The 18,569-nt window shown below is 35.8% G+C and overlaps 1 protein-coding gene across 7 annotated transcripts in view; it reads right to left on the bottom strand.

The window, feature by feature from the left end:
- Positions 1-18,569, bottom strand: part of LOC6574238 — a 32,876-nt gene that overhangs the window by 10,495 nt on the left and 3,812 nt on the right. Inside the window, exons 1-2 of one of the 7 annotated variants that reach the window (XM_044008381.1) lie at positions 3,778-3,782; positions 726-727 (exon numbers count right to left, since the gene is read on the bottom strand). The exons of the other annotated variants lie outside the window; for them this stretch is intronic. The gene's annotated coding sequence lies outside the window, so the exon portion shown is untranslated. Of the gene's footprint in view, positions 1-725; positions 728-3,777; positions 3,783-18,569 lie in introns of those variants that run through there. 7 annotated transcript variants of the gene reach the window in all.

Below are 18,569 nucleotides of genomic sequence, written 5' to 3'. Positions count from 1 at the left end.
ATTCGAATTGAAGAAGCCCCACGAAACGGAATAACAACAGAGCGTACTTGAAAAACAAGAGGAGAGATTATTTCAATTGAGATATTTCACAGGAAAATGCATCGCATTCAAATATTTGATTTAGCCGTATATTATAGGTTCTCAAAGAGAATCGATAGAGATAAATATCTTACATTTTCTATATGTATAATATATTGTTAAATGAATGTTTGCTTGTGTGTATAAATGCATAGATATGGGAAGTCTTTTTTAAAAATTATTTTTTATCTTTGTATATATTTTGAAATAAGAAATGTGAATATCGGAGTATTTAGAATGTTTTAAATCACATTAAATAGAATATTAATTTTATTTGTTTTATTTGACTTTGTCAATTTCAGATTTCCGTTTATCAGATTTCTGGTTTATCGTATAGTTTATGTAAACATATATTCTTATATTTCAGCTGTTTGATCAACCTTTGAAAGTCATCTCAATTGTCGACTTTGTCGAGAACGCTACACAGATCATCCATTTGTCAATATCGTCGGTAATCAACGAGTAAAAAGTACAGCTCAGGTCACATTGACCAAACACGAAACACGACCTATTCATATTTATAATTAATAATGAAGATATTTTAGTTACAGCAACGTAAGCTAAATAAAAATAATAATAATAATGACAGCTTTAAGTGCCGGATTTGTCAATATATAAATATCTATATCAATATTTGTTTAAAACACATCTATTTAAACTATAACCAACTCTTCAGATCGGTAAAACGTTGCGAATCGCATATTACTTGCAAATGAATTGAAAGTCAACATCGAGTTATACACAAATTATGAGTCTGTTAATTTATTTTGCATAATATATTCCACATTCAGAGATCGCTGCAAAATGATAAAAAAAAAAAGTTTAAAATATACACACAAAAAAAAAAAAAAAAAAAAATTATGTAAAATTGGGTAAAAGTTGTAGGAAATTGTATCAACTTTAATCAGGGGATGTTAAATATTACTAAATTTGCTTAATTAAAATCTCATAGCAATCTGAAGAGAGATTAAAAAAAATAAAAAGCTTAAGCACGCAAGATTGTTTATTGACTATCATCAATTAAATTTGTTGTTCGATACTTTGTATTTAATACACATAAAAGATTTACTTTAATCTTTATTGAAAAAAAAATTAGGCTTGCTTGTTTTACAACTTGTTAACATTGTCTACATATAAATTTGCATTTAAATTAATAAATATTCTTTAAAAAGACAAAAACAATATCATGAGTAATGCCTCGCCTCCAGGCACGGGTTCAAAAGCCGCATTAAAAATAGCATATATAGCAAATATCTGGCAAAGTGCAAAGATTTTGTAAAGCCCATGTAAATATATAGCATAACAGGTTTACATGGACGATAAACTGTAAAATCTAATGAAAGAGTTAAAAGCTAATACGTGCTTGATCTTTTACTTGGCTCTTGACTTTTACCTCTACTACTTCGCTCTATAAATCATTTCTTTAATTGTTTACCAACTACACGAAAATAATTAATTTTCTTTGCAAAAGCCGTGCAGCGAAAAGGAAAAGCGTAGTGAAAATTGCATGCAAGGCAAAACAATTCGCAGCAAAAAAAAAAAAAATAAATAAATAAATAATACGATGTTAGCCGTCGGCGAATTGGCCGAAAATTAATAACTGAAAAACAGCAAATGGCCATAAATATATATGTCTAGGCGAAGCCAAAGAGAAAGAGCGAGAGGGAGAGAGTGGAGGAGCAAGAGAGCGAGAGGGAGAGCAATTGGTGTTGAATACAGACAATAAATCGCTTGTACCCAAACATAAATTTACATTTTTGATGATAATTCTCCCGTAGCACCGGCACACACAACAACACAACCCCAGACGGTAAATGAAAGTGGAAACATAAGTCAACACGGCTCAAGAAGAGGGACTTGGCTAAAGTGCTACTAGAGAAATGTCGCATCTTGGCGCCGGGGTTGACAATGCCAATGTTTAACCAATTAACGAGGGGGTTGCTCGCCCTTTTCCATCTTATTCGTGTGAATGTTTTGGAGGGTGTTAAATTCAGTCAATTCATTTAAAGCGCACGACTCTAATGTAGCCATAAAAAAAGCCACAGCAGACAGCGCCAAATATCAAACTGTAATCAAATTGCACACGCCCAACCTAAAATAGAGGCAAAAGAAAAACAGGAAAAAACAAACCCGAATGGAGAACAGACAGACTGAATGAGCGAGAGGCAGCATCACTTAATAAATCATAGCTAATAGAGGCGAGGCAGAGAGGCGTGTGCAGGCGAGGGAGGGGGGGAGCAATTTAGACAGTTTGTCCCCCATGCCATAAGGCAAAACACACGTTCGGCTGCCCCCCGCGCTCGAAAACCAATTCCACAAGGGCAGCGTTGAGTGGTTAGCTCTTTGTCAGCCAACCAAAGCTAACGGTGAGAGCGCCACGCACAGCAAGAGAGACAGAAAGTCTGGAAGAGAGAGAGAGAGAGAACGTGCGAGAGGAGTCCGTTCGTTTATGCTTCGGCATTCAGTTCGGATTTGGATTCGGATTGGGATCCGCAACGCCTTTTCGCAGTTAATGAAACAAACACAAAAACCGAACAAACAAACATCAACAACAACAACAACATCAGCCATCCACTTGTGGAACTTGTTGGCTTTGACAATTTGCGACTTAATTGCAGCGGAAGGACAGGCTGCCAGAGGGGAGCAGCCGGGGGTATAACAAATGGATGCTGGAGGCAGGGGCTGGAGGCTGGAGGTGGGAGACGGGAGGCGCGCAGCTGCTGTCCAAAAAGATAAACAAAAAGGATGCTGCCGTCTCGCTCAGTCGCTGCAGCTCTCCACAGTGGAGTCTGTGCCCGGGTGTGCGTGTGCTAATAGGCGGAGCAATAAATGCCATGGCGGAACGGCAATGAGGAGTGGGAAGCACGCTGATATGGGAGCGCTAGGATGGGAAAGACGACGATGGAGGGAGCCGCAGTTAACATGACAGAAAACAGGCCACGAACAGCGCAATACTTTGTGTTCGGATGCGCTACAATTAGACGAGTCAGGCATATCGCTTGGAAATGGGTCAAGTGCATGGGGAGCCGCTAATTAAATGAATTAAGCATCGCAAGCACCAGTTTCATACTTAAAATAGCAAAACGAATTAAGTGGAGGAAAATACACTTAAATATAAAATGCAAATGAACTAGTTAATTGATGTAAACTTCAAGCAGTTCAAATTGAAGTGAAAAGAACATTTGAACTTGAATGAAACTGTAAAAAACCGAAAGTAAAACGGTTTATATATTTAAAATGATGTTGAAAATTGATCATTATTTCGATAAAAATAAACTAAGAACACAAACAATAATGATGAAAAATAAACATTATATACAAATGGAAATATTTCAAGTGGCTTAGAAATTTCAATTTAAACAAGTTGAGGAACTAGATCCACTTGAAAAATTGTAGTTCCAAAAAAACCTACCTAAAATAGAACTACAAAAATCTTGAAGAAAAATACTAAATAAACAAAAACTAAAATAGTATTAAACCAATCAATCTGGTAGCATATACAAATTAAATCACAAATCAGCCCAAACAAAAAATAGATATCAGAATCTGAAACTATACTAAAAAATAAATGGAAAAAAATGTTAATTTTTCTATTTATTGTTTATACTATTACTTGAGTTCCTATTATAGACAACAATAAGAGAATGCGAAGTTAATTATAATAATGATGAACTTATGGCTTAGACAATAACGAGAAACTGATCATCCAATGTAATTATTAGCTAGAGTGTATAATTTGCATAGCAAACTGCATTTAAGATGAAAAATGTATTGCCAACTTGTGTAGATGACGACGGATTATCTGTGTGCTAATAATGAGTCAACGACTATTTCTTATGAGAGATCTGATGCGAGGGCAAAAAACATGATGAATCAGGCATGTGCAAAGGCTTACGTTAATAATTACCGATTTGTAGTGGAACAAAAATTATATAGAGCATAGAGCGAGCGAGCGGACCTCCCTCACAGCCAAATGAATCGAACCAAAACCTTTTTGCTTAATTTGATTGGAATATGCGTGTAGGGCAGCTGTTGGTTTTGGGATGTTGGGCATGGTCGTTGCTCGTGCTACTAGGGGGGATTAGCAGGCAACAGTGGCTACTAAAAGTTAACGCTCCCCTCGTCCTGCCGGCTCCGTTGGCGTCTGTCAGCTGTCTGCTAGCGCTTTGGTTGGCTGATTGTTTCAGACTCAACGGTGGCTGCAAAATGTCAAAAGCGGTGAAAAATGAAGCCACACGGCTTTGATGTTGTCCCGGGGCTGTTTGGCCGGAACTCTGTTCGGCTGTAGCATCCAGCACCCAACTCGTCCGCGATAGCTCTGTCTGTGTGTGCCTGTCTGTGTGTGCCTGTTTGTGTGTGTCTGTGTGTGTGTATGTGCAGGACAACCCTTGGCGTTGGCATTGGCATTAATTTTTCATTGGCGTGTGGCGCTCGGTACCAAAGCCGACAGCTGGGATAAATCCATAAAACAATTTGAGAAATTAAACAATCAAGAGGCGTTAAGTGTTACTGACTTCTAGCCGGGGGTGTGTCCCGCTTGTTTTTGCGGGTGTTTTCGCTTGCTAATGTTGCTGTTCTAGCTTGTTGCTCTTGCCCCTGCCCCCTCCCCTTACTGTTTGTACGAACCAGCTGCTCGTGTTTGGGTGCCCTTGTTTGTTTACTTGATTAACCCACAACAGAGAGACATCATCAGCATCAGCATTAGCTTCTCCTTTTTTGGACTTATGAGTTGTTTATGCTTTCTCGCGTCACACACGTGCACCGCCGCACACACTTTCATTTAGAGTGCGTGTAAATGTTTTTGTGGTCAGAAGCAGCCATTAGAAAATGTATTACAATTCACGAGTGCGACTGGAGCGTGCAGCTGCAGCTCAAATAGGGGCGTGGCTATCAAAGAAATTTATTTAGCTAGCCACAACTACTCCTACAACAGAACGTTTCATATAAACATGTATATATTATAAACATTATGATATAATATTTATGAATCGATTATATGTTTATAATTAGGTATTGCATCGAGCAGAGCATTGCGTTCTCGTATTTGCCACATAAATCGTTCTCAAGCATTTTTGTTTATGGTATGAGCGTAAAAAAATTGTTTACAGCTTTTAATTCACAACGAGTTTATCTGCTCTAATCAAAAATAAATGCTAATTTAATAATAAATAAATTCATTAGACTGGCAAAAAGAAATTTGTTCTTTACAAGATTTCAATATTTAAAATTATTTTGTATATAATTTCAGTGCAATCAATATAATAATTCGTAGATATATTTCATTAAAAACTGTAATGTCTCCCATTTGATTTTAGTTTATAATAGATCTTCTTATATATGTAGTACCCTCTCCTGATGTTATCAGTTTAACATAAATATCTCTCGTTCTACGCTTCGCAGCTTGTAAATCGCAATTAAAATGCTGTGGCTCTTAGCTCACTCGAATTGCGATTATCTGCAATTTGGCATCGCTCAATGCGATTTTGTTGTTGTCAATTTGTAAGATATTTTACAACATTTGATTGCATTTCGCTGCCAGCATTGTTGATATAAATCACCGTTTGATTATAATCCACGAACACGACGTTTTTTCATTGTTTGTTTTATGTGCGCCCGGCTGCCGTTCATTTAGCCAAATAAATATCGCGAATTGTTGTAGCTGTTGTTGTTGTTGTTGTTGTTGTTCTTGGTTTTGTTTGTTTTCTCTTATTTTGCTGTTGCCATTGGCTCGTTGGCAATTTGGTAATTTTAAATTCGCAATTGGCCGAGTTCCCAAATTATTAATTAAACTTATTTGCGTCTAGCTGCTTTGCAGGCAACATCTTAAATAATTCGTCGACACGCCAGCTAAATAATGTTCTGTGTAATTTTGCTTGCGACACGCTACCTCCCCCCATCTGCCGCCCACTTAGCTGCGCTACTGCCGACATTGAGGGAGATTTGCTTTTCCTGGCTAGTGCTAAGAATTTGCCAGAGACAAACATACTAAAGGCTTTGTGTTTAATTTAAGAAATTAAAAAAATTCTAGCAAAATATGAATACATAAATGCATTTTGTGCATTTTTAATTGGACTGCAACAATTACGATTAGAATTTAGTGCATGCAAATGTGTACTCAAAATGTAAATGCATATATGCATATGCATGTGCATGCACATTTAAAATCTCATATAAAAGTAAACAAATATAGAAATCTGGTTCAAACTGTTTATGGGTTTTAGTTTAGTGATAATATCTCTGCAATAAATACGTAAGTAAAAGGTGCGAATATCGAAGTGGATTAAAGATTTGATTCACACTTTCTTCTGCAGCTTTTTATATGTTGTTAGTATCGATTAATTTGTGTACAAAATTCTTGCAACAAACAACTTGACCGCTTGGCCCACATTATCAAATTGCCAAATAGTTGGCGTATTTTTTTTTTTTAGTGCCAACTCTGATCTATTAGGGTTGAAAGAACTAATAAAAACCATTTGTGAGCAGCAGAGCCAAAAAAAAAAAGAAGCACAGCAGAAAACAAAATAAATAAATACAGAAAAAATTGGGCAATAAATAAAGCCCACGGAATGATTTTTGGCGCATTTTTAGTATTTATACATATTTATTTCTGATCCCACATGACGTAGAGCATATAAATTTGCGCTACCCCGATTCTATACTTAGCACTTAGATGCGACCAAGAAATTCAAGAATTCTTGGAAATGCTCTTTCAACAAAAAGTGCCAAAAACTTTTACCTTGTTGAACAGAAACCTGCTAAAGAATGCCTTTGATGAATCTATGGGATGTGCTGTAAAATGATTGAATAAACCTATATAGAATATATATTCCATATAAGCGAAGGAACTTTTCACATATAATTTGATATGAATTGAATTGGAAAGTCATATTAACAATGTAATTTCAAGATCTTAAATACTTAATTTCAGATTCCGATATATGAAGAAATTATGAGTGTTATTATATGCCCATAGCTGCATACTCAAGTATCTCTGAAACATTTGCACAACATAAATATATTGAATTTTATATTATTTATTTTACACATACATATTTTTTATAGATGTTTACAGGGTATAGCTTCGTGAAGCAGCCATTAGAGTGAAAGTGTGTACACACTAGGTGATCGAAATTCTGCTGAAAGGCAAACAGCAGCTGGTAAACAAGAAATATTCAAGAAGACCCCGAGTCAAAAAAGAATTCTTGCCCAGACTACGGCAAATATTGCCACAGACCCCCCCAAAAAAAAGGGGGAAAACAAATGAAACAAAACATGGGCAACTATAAAAACAAGAAACACTCATCGCCATTGACCTTAGAGCACTCGATACGATGACGCAGTCGACAATGGGGCCAAAACTGAAAATGAAGAAGACGACGTCATTTGCATAATGGAAATGAAGCTCAGCAACAGCAAATTGCTCGGATTGTTGTTGCTTTGGAACGTGTCCAAGTTCTTCTTCTTCACTCGTTCACGTACGTTAATTCACAAGTTTTTGCCGGTAATATTGGCAGCAGCGTTGAAAAGAGACGGCTAGATCGTAGACTTAAGACCAAATTACCGCAAGAGCCAGCGCAGCTTTCATGCTGTTTAGCCGGTTTACACAGTTCAATAAACCAAAGATGCTCCGTTGTGATTTATTTATTTTGTTGCTTTTCTTGTGCTGGCCTTTAATTGCCGAAAGCGAAAAGAAATTTTTGACGCGCTTGGCTTTTAACTCTTGTTTTCATGGGTTCTGCGAAATCTCCTCTCAAAATATTGTGCATATATGGTAAGTGGCACACCACAAATTAAGAGTAAATATTTGGGCTTAAGAGGATGTCATTAATACCCTTTCACGAAGAGCATTATAACTTTTACATGTAATGTGTCACACATGAAATGAAGTTGAAAGTGAAATCTCTTTATATAATATATTGAAAAAATTTATATCTTATAAATTATTGTCAAATGCGGCACATCATTATAATATATTTATCTGTTTTCGCTTAAAAATAAAAGTTTTTAGTTTGTATCATTAGAGCATCCACAGCACCTCAAGCTTAACGTTTGGCTTTTTTTCAGCGGTTTTCACAAATTTTTGTCTGTTGTTTATCTTTCGCTTTGGCGATCTCTTCTGCTGTGAATTTCGCTCCGCGTGAAAGCCACAATAAAAACCAAGCAAAAAAAAAAAAAAAACAGCCTAAAACCGAAAAGAGACTGAACACGTTTGCCGCATCATTCAAAGGCGAAGATGCAATGGGGAATTATGGAAGTGTTGCATGCATCTTATAAAATCACCAGGAAAAGCCTAAAACCGGTGCTAATGTGTGTGAGAGTGTGGTGTGTATATCTTTCGTTGTTTGTGCCTTGATGATGGATCTTTCGGTCAATGCACCAAAGCGAATGCCGACTGCCACACTCGTGTCAGGGTTGGCCAAGCATGGCCAGAACTGGAGCAGTGAAGATCTTTCAGCATGCACTCATTACTATTGGGCAAGACAGCGTAATGGCATAATTGGCGCAAACTGACATTAATGGCCAGCAACTAACCGATGATAACTCGAGTAATTGCAGTGCCCGGCCCCTCATTGTCACCATATGGCACCTTAATCGATCCGATATCGCCAACGGGTCACGCCATGCTCACTCAAACGCAAATCGTGTGCCAAGTGCATCGTTGAAAAACAACTTGACAGCCATTTCTTATCACGCCTTTAGACAAAAGACAACGCTTTTAACAAATTAACCAACAACAGCTGAATTAGACTGTGCGACGCCCAGGTAATTATTCCTGGTTACTTCTCTTATATACAAATGAAATGAAATGAAAGCTGCCTGGAAATCACAAGCGTCAGCATATCTGCATGATAAACAAACAAATCAATTTATAAAATAGATCGATTGATTTATAATTACAGTGTACCTCCTATATAGATGACGTCAGGCATTTTGATTTATAGTTTTTTTTTTTATAAAAGTACTCCAGCACACACGACTTTAATAACCCTTACGATGCGAGCTAGCTCAGCGAAAAATGATATCACTTGAAATAACAACAAACCCCAATTAAAGTGGCAATATCATGAATAACCATTCTCATAGACCCTTATATATGTATAAGGTCAATGTTAGAGATGTGAATGTTTCCCATCCGTTTCGAGCAGCATTGAATGGCAATTACAGAAACCCTCTATCGGTTATCAGCGACACGACTATCGTATATATGCGTGTACTTAATGATCAGTTGCTATTTGGATTGCATATGTACATACACATACATATGTACATATAATCTGCTCTAGACGAGCACTTAACATGGCAACAAACAAGCCGCACTTGTGGCCACATTTAATAGAACAAAAATAAAACATTAAGTGCTCGAAGTATTTTATGCACTTGATGGAAATAAACTCCACGAGAACACCATTTATATATCTATAGCTGCTATCAAAATACATTTTGGAATAATTGTCACAGCTGCGCGCAATGGATAGATGATGCGGTTATAGTATATCGTATAGAGATGGAGAGGTAGAGGGAAAGGAAGAGGATAGAGAGCCCGACCACAATTTCCTCCCCCTTTTGCGACTAGATTTACGGGGCGTGAGATACTTCAAATCAGATTAACATACAATACGCCTCATAGCAGGCAAATGTATTCAACTTGAATTTTGGTAGGCGAAAACGTTAAATGGGCTTTATGATTGCATCATTTTGTATCCGAGTGGCAGAGTGAGTCGATATCTTGGACGCTACGCTCCTTGAATTTGAGCCACTGTGTCGTCATCAGTCATAAATGCTGTTAGCATATTAGTGCTGCTTAGCGGGTGTCCATGGTACGGGTAGCACTTAAACGATTTGTGTATTATTGTATTCACGTTGACTTCAACCTGGTCCAGCTGTGCTTACTGACATCATGGCAATAATAACAATAACTATAACGTTAGCATTAACATTAAGTCAAACCATAACCATAACTATAACATAACATGGCAACCGCAAACAGTCGCAGCTGTGCCTTGGCACATTTCATCTCTATCTAATTAAGATACAATACATTTGCGATAGTGAGAGTAGCCATAGAGATGCCCTCGGCTGTCCAGCTGCAGCTTCCATTGTCTTCAGTTGATCGAAACGTTAAGATTTAACGAGCAGAGCTGACTTTGCTCATTTGAGTAGGTCCAAAACTAGCTATTGTTTATATTATGGAAATAAACATTTCTAAACTTCAGTTAAGATCTTAAAGAGGAGAAGCCTGAACTAGCACAGAGGAGTCTTCAAAGAATTTAATAAATTAGAGGAAGAGCCTTTAACTGGTTGACAATAAAATAAAAAAAAAAATGAAAAAGAATTTCTAAATTGTTCTCAACATCAATAAAATGTTATTTAACTTAACTGCTTGTAGGTTTGTAGCAATCCCGTTGCGATCTATATTCACTGTAACATATATATATTTTATAGTTTCCCACGTAGCCAAAACGCAATCAATGAAAGCAAATGAAATTGTATTGCGAAACCTAAAGAAGAAGAGAGAAACACTCAAGTTAAGTTCTCAGGCATTTCCCAATTTGGTCCACTTTAATTATGTCTGCATCGCCTGTCACAGTTTCTTTATTTTTTTTTTTTCACAATATTTCTTCTAGATCAATGAGCTCATCGCACACATAAGTATAAATTGCTTATAGCTAACCCAGCGAAAGAAATTGAAAGGCCTCCTACGGCGATTCGAACACAATTACCGCAAAGCCGAACATATTGAAACAATTGAGTGTAATATAAATTTTACTTTCTTTAGGGGCCTACACAATGAAATGTTATAATATAAACCAAACAACAACTGTGCGGCGATATAATAGGGATTTATCGGGGATTTATAGAGGCGGAAATCGATAGATACACCAGGCACCGTATGAACGGAACGAAACCAAACGGAATGGCAAAGCAAAGCAGGCAATCGTTGCTGCTGGCAAAACGAAAAGTAAAAGTCAAATAGAGCGCAACAAATGCAAAAAGTGGCCAGACAAGCGATAGACAACGGCAACAGCAACAACAACAACAACAACAGCAACAGCAGTTAACACAATAAAAAAAATTACTACAGTGTTACCACAACAAAAACAACAACAGCAGCAGCAGCATAAAGTACATAAAGTAAACGTAAGGCCTGTAAACCGGCTACACAGAAGAAACAAGAAGATTAAGAAGAAGAAGACAAAAATAAACATAAACTCAATGAGACACCTCGACGTCTGGATGCCCTTGCAAAATTACAATTTGCGAATTAACATTGACGCACAGAGCCTGCACAGAATCAAGATATAATATATGTGCATATATGTATGCATAAATAAAAAGGAAGGAAGAATCAAAAAACACATTAAAAACACAAAGCTCGACCGGTTAGTACTCAAATTTAAATTGTTGCTCAGTTTGGGGAAATTCATGTAAGAGTGGAAGCTTTACAATATTTTTTGAAACATTAGTAATGAAATGCAGAAACTTGTATAATTTTTAAATTGACTTCAAAAGAAATTAAATAAAGCGCATACGACTTTCAAATATCCAAATCATATTACATTTAGTATCTATTATATTATATCTTATGTCATAATTTTTTAAAATTGACGGCATTTTAATAATACCACAAGTATTTTTTTAAACAAAGAATAGAGGAACATAATCAGAAATAATGAGAGAAATTAAGTTGTATATGAAACCAATATACTCCACTCGCTGGCTGTCGTAACAGGGTGCACAACGAAACTAACTTGAGAACGCGATAACATATACATACACACATATATATCCAGATACACACACACACGCACACACATGACAGTTTAACACCTCTCTGCTGTGTTGTGATGTGAATTGGTTTCCCAATTGTTGTTGCTTACGCGACGCATAGATCTGCAGGCTGCAGCTTAGTTATACGAGCACATAAATTATATATTTATATCAAATATATACACGATAAATAATTCGCAAGTAACGTTCTCAAGGAACGTTCGCAGAAGGCCAACATTTCTTTAAATAAATATACAAAATAATACGTTAAGTGCATGCAATGCATATTTCAACCATAAACAGAGTTTTTGACCCAGTTGATTGAGTCAATGAAATTGCCACTCTTGTGGAGCTTTGTAGCAGCTAAGTGTATATAATAGTTAGTTGGATCGCATTTCGTTGAAATCTGATCATGATAAAACAACAATTTTGGAAGCTTTAACAAAAATTTTACTGAGTCATGAATTTTTCTTTGATTGGCTACATACTACTTTCACTCACAACAGCATCATAAAACGCATCTTAACTAAAAACCGATGACAGAAGTAACCACACTAGCAGCCATAAGGCCCTATTCATAAGGCCCTTTTTGAAGACAGTGTACAAAAAATAAACGACTCGCATTGGACTATACGAATTAGCAGCCGAACTAAGAAACGGGCCACAAATGTCAGCTTGTGAATAGACAACAGGCAATAACTGCAGCAACAACAACAACAAAAACAACAAACAATCTGACACGTGAGAAAATACTTCATTCACGAAAAAATGAAAAGAAAAAAAAAACAATTGACTCTTTCATGACGGTGCCATGCGAGAAAAAAAAAAAAAACTTACAAAATCTAGTTCAAAAATGCAAATGACCGACTTTTAGTTACCTCTTATATAACAAAGCTAGGTATTTGTCAGCTTTCAGTAAGTGCATTGTATTAATTTTCATGTTATTGATTATCCGTACTATTCAAGTTATGTATGTATATATTTTGTGATTTATATAGTATCAAACATGCAATTGATATGCTGAAGAGCTAACTTAAACTATTAAAATTCGCATTAAAGAGTTTTCTTAATTAGGTATCGAAAAAAATCATGTCTATAGATATTTTATCGATTTAAGCGATCAATTGTTTTATGGCTCTATTCAAAAGTTTAGTTTTATAATTGCTATTACTAATTATCTTTTCATGGATCAACTAAGATTTTATTTGGATTTTAGAGATGACTTAACCAGCTGCTTTATCATCGATTTATAGCCATTTATTATAAATTTCGCATTTCGATTACTCATATATTTTCGATGACTTAACCAAACACCTTATTTATTCGATATGTAACAAATTAATTTAAATTTCGTGAATTAAAATAATATAGAACTGTTCATTGTTTATTCTCCTTATGACGTACTGTAAACATTCGTTCTGAACCAACCCCATATTAAAGTTTCAATAAATAAGAAGATAAGCCTTTAAAATACATAAACAAAGGCCGACTTCGCTCTGCCGTCTCGTTACCATATAAATTGAGTTTAATAATAAGGGATTATCACCTCTTGAATGCCACCTGGTTGTCGGTTATATAAACACCATACCCCCGCAGCGGCTACCTTTGTTATTGTACTTATCAAGCAACCCTCGATTCAATTAGCAACAACAACAAACAAACAAACTTCTTTTACCGGCTATTGGCTGGTTGGCCGTGCGCTGCTAATAACAGCGTGGAAAATGAGTTGCGAATACGCCCAATGAGAAACGCAGGTAAATAAAAGAAAATTGCAAAATAATATTGTGTGAAAAGCCTGAAAACGTGTGCACCACAAACAAACAAACAAACAAATAGCAAACAAAAATACGAAGAAATTGTGAAAGATAGCGGGGGCGGCTTTATTTGTTGGTTGCTTGCGTTGCTTTTGTTATCGAATGTAAACAAAAGCGCACAAATCGAATTGAAATTGGTGCAAACTTTATAATAATGTAATCGACCGTTAAATAACAACAACACGTGAGTCCATGTGTGCAAGTGTGTGTGTATGTGTGTTTGTGGGTGCTAGAGTGTTCTAGACAGGCTTCAGAATGGAGTCGAATCAGTTTCAATTCCTACCCTACGACTGGCCCAATAAAATCGTTCCAAGCGTCACGTACACCCGGGTTGCAAAACCTTCTCTGTGTAAGGAATATATGTATGCACACTGAGAGAAATATAGGTTTATTTCAATCTAGAATGACTAAGCTGAAATTCAAAAGAGCTACTCTGACGCTATCATTGTGTTATATTATAAAAGTTCTGAGAAATAAAAAATATAAATAAATTTGTAATATTTTTCAGGATTTTTTTTTTTTAGTTTTAGATATATATTTTGTGCAACTGAAATGCTTGGAATTGATATAATTCTGTTTTGAAACGCACAAAAATATATTATAAGGAATATAAAGATAGTGAAAATATCCTCACTTATTTGCTGTCAACTGATTTGACTTTTCTTCCTAACCATCTTCATTTAACTTAAACTTAAAAGCCTTTCAAAATTTCTCTGAGTGTGCTTGGTAGTTTTATAATTCGAATATGTGCGTGCATTGCTGGATCGGATAGGTATTAATGCTTTTGCGATTCGCTTTACGTTTCTGGTTCTGTTTGTGCCACCTATTTGAAAAGCCTCACAAATTGCATTCAAAGAGCCAAAGTCCTTTCTGCCCCAACCTCCGTTGCTACGACTGCCTCTACCTCTATATTCCACTTAGTGCTCCTGTCAGGGGCTTCATATTATTTGATTTGCTTTCTTTTGTTTGCAGTTTCCTGGACATATTTTACAGTTCCTGGTCGTGAGCGGTCGAGCGTGCGCCACATTGTTTGTTTTATTGCTGCCGCCCGCTTTAATTGGCCACGCAAAACTTTTCGGCTAAAGGTAAAACAGCAAATGCCACGTCCAGAGGGTGGAGTGGGGGCGGGATTTCGACAACACTGAGCCGGGGTGCGAAGTTTCTCTCGCTGCTGGCAATTGATTAGCATTGCTAAGAGAACGGCAAGCGCCTGATGAGAAAGATTTCCAAGAAACAATTTGGAAAGCAAATTAGAAAACGGTATTCGCTGCATAAAGAGACCTACGAATGGGGCTTTTCTTTGCAGCATCTATCCGAAAAGAAAGTTGAAACACGATTCTGAATAAATATCGAACGAGTTTTATGAACCCAAAACTGAACTGTCTTAATATATATTGAATATCTTAGCACAAATTTATGATATAAATATTTAAATAAATATATATCTTTATCTACCACCACCACTATGTAATATAAGTATTCCATTTAATATTCGTACTCAATTTAATTATGTTATACGGAGACTGCTTTATTTATTAAATACTCTGGTGATTTCATAAGGCAATTATTTACAACGTGCGCAGCACGTGAACACGTGAAGCAACCAACAATTGATAAGCCGATAATTTAATATTTATATAATTTGTATGTATATGTATATGCTTATCTCTATTAGCATACATCTAACCTACAACTGTTTATGTATGTAAGGCCCCCAAGACATTTCACCTATCGCAATCATGGCTTAGAGTACAACATATATTTTAAAATTTTAAGAATTAATTAGAATAATGAATAAATGTATTTATTTTTGAAAATCTAAATATTTTTTTTGGAAGCTGAGCTAAAAGTGCAAAGAAAAAGTGTCACAATTCAGAGATTAGACGCCGCATCACCGAGTGCCTTATCAAACAAATAAATATGTATATGAAATAAATATTTAAAATACTTCTATATATAAGGTATATAAATAAATATATTTATAAAGAAAAGTTAAAGTAAATATTTACTTAAATTTACTGGCAAATGGTAAAAAAAAAAAAAAAAAAAAAAAGATTAGATACCCCAGCTGACAAAGAAAGTCTTTAATTTAAATTTCCTAAACATAAGATTCTATTTTGCTATGCTTCCATTGGCAACTGTTTACATACATACATATATATTAGGTATCGATTGTTGTCATATCAATAAGGAATGCCGTTGTCAGCTCACGGGCAGGCTAAAACGTTTAGTTTGATTGACTGTAACACGAAAGCTCATGCTTTATTAATAAGTTTACCCATAAATCCGCGAAGTTATGTACATTGGTTATTTATTCACATAATACTTTTAAGGTCATAAGTTATTTATTTATTTATTTTTTTTTTTTTGCTTTCCTTTTTTGATCACGCGCCCATCTCTAAGTAAATAACATCCAAGGCGAATTGTTTACCAAATTATTTCAGTTTTATAACTAAATTGGATTAGTAGATAGCAGCGCACAGCGCGTGTGTGTGAGTTTGCCTATTTATGTATGTGTTTGTATATCTGTGTAAGTGTGTGTGCGTGTGAGTACGTGTGGAGGCCTGAAGATAACAATTAGTTACAAGCTGCCAGCCTTTTATGACTAAATCAAGGCATATTCTTGACCGACAAATTGCCGCAGTTGCAGCGGGATTAAATTGATTGTTTTTGTTGCTCGCTTTTAATTCTTTGCTTTCGTAATTTTTCATTATCAGCAAAAAAAAAAACACAAGCGAAGCAATGAGAAATACAGAAAGAGGGCATTGAACAGCTTTTGATTGATTTCAATTATGTATATACATATGTATATATATGTATATAGTACATACAAAAACAGAAACACACACATATAGACATATACATATATGTCTATTTATGGCTTGTTGATGCAGCTAACAGTATCATTGATAAGGCATTTAGTTAGATTGGATTTTCATCATTTGTTGTTCAATGTGAATCAACAAATTGGCTAAAATATATGATAGTTGTTGCTGGCTTGAGCAGATTTCGCAATCTCCATAAAGCCCGTTAACGGCTATGTCCGGAACAATTAAGTTTCATTGCGGTTCGCTTCGTTTAATTACTATAACAATTAAAGTGTTGCTCGCTAATCAACGATAATAAAAGATTGAGTATGCCTCGCACGTATAAATGGCTCTAAAAATGCAGCACTTATTTCGTAAAATGCGCTCAGAATGGAGCAGAATGTAAATTCCTGCGAGAGGGGAAGACAGAGGGAACTAGAGCACACTAGGACAGTTTCGAAAATGAAAAAAAAAGAAGCGCGTTTTCTCATTGGCCAGAATCAATCAGAGATTTGAAATTGAGCAATGAACCGAAGATGAAGAGGGCAAGAGAGGTGCGCTCACTAATACATTCAAATAAACAAATAAATGAATGTAATGAGTGTGTGTTTTCTTATGCATCGCTTACAGGTAATTTTATAATTGAATTCAAGTACATCACGATCATTCATAAAGTCATCTTTAAATTAAATCTTTATATATATATGTACAATGATTTTGTTTATTGTTTTTCTTTTATTATTTTATTAGTATGCCATAGAAGTGTATAGGTTGTTGGTTCGATAGAACATCAAATTTATTGAATTTAATTTGGAATTCTGATTTGAACTGCCTTACATAAGGTTGCATAAATTATATAATTAATTATTATTTATTGTATATGGTATTGCCTTTTTATTAATTTATTTGTATTTAATTTAAAATAAAGTAAATAAACAAAATATTATTGAAGTCAAATGAATTTTTAACAAAATTTAAAAAATATCGTAATCGTCCAAATATAACATCTTATTACTTGAAAAACAAAATTGTGCAATTTAGTGTCTAATAAAACGAGCATTGACTTTCCTAAGGCGAAAAATGTAAACGTTTGGTTTTTACCAAATTTTTCCGCCAAGCATGCATAACACACACGCACACACACTTGATTATAGCCAAGCAGTGGAGATAAACCCCTTTCACTTAAACAAAATTCAACGATGTCTGCCTTGGAAACAGCCATTAGTGTAACTTTGTTAGGTGTACTGAAAATGCAAATGAATTTGTAAGGTGTAATGGCACGTCTCTCGACTGAGCTCGTTTCAATTATGCATGTGTATGTATTTCGAGTTTATAGGTCTGTGTGCAGTATGCGACTAATCATAAATAATGAAAATAATTACAAGCCAAATTGTATAGCAAACCAAATGTGCGACTTAAGGTCAAATACTTTTTCATGCAACACCTTGAGCTGTGGCCACACACACACACACACACACACATACTGTGGGTCCAAATCATTTTAGCGATGCGGGTTTCAAAAAGCAAGGCCAGGGGGTTTCCACTCTCGCTCTCGCTCTCTCTCGCTACCTCTCTCCTTCGAAGGAAACCGGTTATAGCCATGACTGACGTAGAGCCCACCACGATATTGGTAATGAGTATGAATAATTGTTGCCGCAACCAAAGCTCGATCTCAGCCTTAGCATTACGTACACACATACATCTGTATAAATTAAAATATATAGGGGTGCCGGATTGCTAAAATAATAAATGAAATGCAGCTAGTGGGAACTAAGGCCAAGTCACAGTCGCAAACGCATTCACAGTACAGTGAAACCTCCTTAAGCCAGACCCTGATTCAGCCAGGTATTCAGATATATATTTTTGAATATACTATGCGTAAATTCCATTGAATTTCGCTATTTATTGGTAATCAAAAGTTGATCGAGTCTACGTTAGGCAGGCTCTACTGTAGTTTTAATTGACCGGAAAGTAACGCTGAGTTGACTCCATTTGGGTTCCAAGTTCTTTTGGGGGCTGTTATGCACAGTGGCACGAGCAAAGCTCAGCTTGAGGTATGCGTGTTTATGGCACACATTGCTCACAGTGAGAGAGAAAGAGT

Source organism: Drosophila mojavensis, unplaced genomic scaffold (assembly GCF_018153725.1).
Source record: "Drosophila mojavensis isolate 15081-1352.22 unplaced genomic scaffold, ASM1815372v1 contig_277, whole genome shotgun sequence".
NCBI lineage: Eukaryota > Metazoa > Arthropoda > Insecta > Diptera > Drosophilidae > Drosophila > Drosophila mojavensis.
The sequence above is the reverse complement of the archived record's forward strand: the minus strand, read 5'-3'. Positions and strand labels throughout refer to the sequence as shown.